The sequence below is a fragment of the Tupaia chinensis genome, unplaced genomic scaffold, assembly GCF_000334495.1.
Source record: "Tupaia chinensis unplaced genomic scaffold, TupChi_1.0 Scaffold148296_1, whole genome shotgun sequence".
Classification (NCBI taxonomy): domain Eukaryota; kingdom Metazoa; phylum Chordata; class Mammalia; order Scandentia; family Tupaiidae; genus Tupaia; species Tupaia belangeri.
Genome location: NW_006208147.1, coordinates 438,220 through 441,075, shown reverse-complemented (window position 1 = coordinate 441,075; position 2,856 = coordinate 438,220). Strand labels below are relative to the sequence as shown.

General features: G+C 43.1%; 1 pseudogene; it reads right to left on the bottom strand.

The window, feature by feature from the left end:
• Positions 1 to 1,190: 1,190 nt before the first annotated feature.
• Positions 1,191 to 1,661, bottom strand: LOC102498788 (prefoldin subunit 5 pseudogene; annotated as a pseudogene).
• Positions 1,662 to 2,856: the final 1,195 nt, after the last annotated feature.

The following is a 2,856-nucleotide window of genomic DNA, read 5'->3' as shown; positions in this document are numbered from 1 at the left end:
CTTTGGAATTTTGGGCGCACATGCACACGTGCCTGACATGTTTTTCAAGCTGCCAGGTTAGGGACTTGAACCACACAGTTGGCCATGTGGGATCCAGTCTCCTTAACCACCTCACCATCTGACTAGACCCAAACACCCAATTTCTGAAATAAAAACAAGCCAAAAATATCCTAGAGCTTTTTCCTATTTGCATAGTACAACAATGTTCCTTAATGTTTACCTAGTGGCATAAAATAATCTTAGTTCTTTATATTACAAAAAATCAACCTTCTATTAAAAACACCAACTTGGTTTTCCAGGCAAAATAATATGGAGTTTATCCAAAGATAATTTTTAAAATAATAGTAACCTCATTTTCTCATCTTAGTTAATGTATTTATGCTACCTTAACTTTCTAGGGTTCTAAGAAAATACACAATTAAAAAATTATTTATTTCAAGAAAGACACAGTATCCCATGGCAGGGTGCTGGTGCCATGACCCACCACAGCTTCAGTGAGCCAGGATCATAGGCACATACGTGTGCCCGGATGCTCAGGGAGGTCTCCGGATACAAACTGGCAACCTTCCCTCCTGGCCTGTCTTGCAGAGTATCGCATTTTACTACTATGCCACCTTCTGTCCCTGAAAAATGATTAAAAAAAAAAGAATTGTTTATGGCTTAAATGGAAAATGCCTATTACAATAAAATTAATTTGGGAATTGCTGTGATTTATTCTTTTATATGCAGCAAGAATATATGTTTATTTATGTTTGGTCCAACAAATAATAATGCCATATTTTTTCTACAATACAATGAGAATTTTTCAGTTTGTATTTCATGCCTCTACTGGAATCTGCTCAGGCATCTCCTCTCTGCTCTTCTCTCATCCTCTCTCCTCCCTATCCATAACTCTCACCAGGATGAGAAAGCAGTCCAAAGTCAATTTGTTTTTTGGGGGGGTGGGCGCAAAACCTGATTTTCAAGTTGGATTCTTCATAACCAGGATGTCTGTGCCCTTAAAGATATAACATTTAAGAAAATATTTATTATTTCTCCTTAAACAAACTTCATAACCTTTTTTATCCCCCAGCTGGCACATTTATTAGCATTATACACAAGACCCTTCCCTTCCCTGACACCGGCAGCCCAGCCCACAGAGTCCCAGGCCACCAAGCAGGGTCCTTCTGCCTCATTTGGGCAACAAACTCTCAGACCTTGGCAGTAGCCTGAGCTGCCCCCAAGGCTGTGAGCTGCTGAATTTTCTGGCTCATCATTTCCATGACAGCCTGTTTCATGGCATGCTTCTCTTGTAGAGCTGGCTGGATTTTCTCCATTTGCTTGGTGAGAAAATCTATCTTTCTCTTGAAGAAGTCCTTGGCATCTTCAGCTGTCTTCTCTACATAGTAGCCAGTTCCCACATCAATGAGCACATGTTCCACATCATGCAACTTCCCAGGGACATACATAGAACTCGTCAATGGGACGAGTAATTCTTTCCCCTCATTGCTCTTGTTCAGCACATTCAGACAGTCCCTGGCTTCCACATACTTGCTCTGTACCACCTTGAGCTGGTCAATGGACGTGGACAAGAACTCCACTTCCTGGTCCAGCTGGTTCTTGAGTATTTCCAGCTGTGGGAGGTTCAGCTCCGTGATGTTAACAATAGACTGCACCATGTTGGGAAGGACTAATGAAGAGCCATAACCATTTTTTTGAGTGATGAAAATAACTACTTTCTCTTTAGTTAATGCAGAACAAAACAAAACAAAACAAAACAAAACAAAACAAAACAAAACACCCTTTAAGAAAGGGCCCAGCTACAATGGGGCAGTGGTAACACAAGTGCTCTGTAAGACTGGGAGCCATATGGCCTACCACAGGTTCTGATCCCTGGGATAGTTTAAAGATATGCAGTGATAGGAGGGGTGCCTCTAGGATCCTGACAAGCTGGAAGGCTGGGGAAAAGCGAATGTAGTGTTAGGGGGACTCTCTCTCTCTCACTAAAAAAAAAAATAATCTTTGGGACCAGCAGTTAGCATAATGGCGATGTCACTGGACTCCCATGTAGTTGACTGTGGTTTGAGTCCCGGACCCAGTGACTTAAACTCACACTGGGCGCATGTGCATGTGTGCCCAAGACCCTGAGAGGAGAATGGAAGAGAAGGGATTGCAGGGTGGCCATCCCCTCTAAGGGGCAATTTCTCTCTTTCTGTCTCTCTGTCTCTCTTTGTCTAGCGAGCACACATGCTCTATAGCAAAAACCTCTACAAAAAAAATAATAAATAATAAAAATAACCTTTGAGTCAGCCAGTGGCATGGAGGTTAAGGTGACCTGAGCCCACATGACTGACTGTGTGGTTCAAGTACTGAATGTGGCAGCCTGAAAACACAAAACCCTGACAAAAGACTGGAGGAGAAGGGATTGCAGGGTGGCCATCCCCTCTGGGGGTGATTTCTTACTTTCTCTTTCTTGGTCTGTCTTTCTCCAGGAAGCCCCCACACCCTAGAGCAAAATTAAAAACAAATAAACAAACAACCTCAGGAAAATAGTCACAAATTGCACATAAGTAACAACTTATAAGTCTTATAAGGCAGGGGTCCCTGACCCCTGGGGCCACAGACCAGGCCACATAGTAGGAGGTGAGCAGAGAGCACGGGAAGCTTCATCTCATTTACAACCATTCCCCATAGCTCACATTAATGTCTAAGCTCCACCTCCTGTTGGTTCAGCAAGCAGCATTAGATTCTCATAGAAGCAGGAACCCTATTGTGAACTGTGCATGTGAGGGATCTAGGTTGTGTGCTCCTTATGAGAATCCAACAGCTGATGATCCGAGGTGGAGCTGAGGCAGTGATACTAGTGCTGGGGAGCAA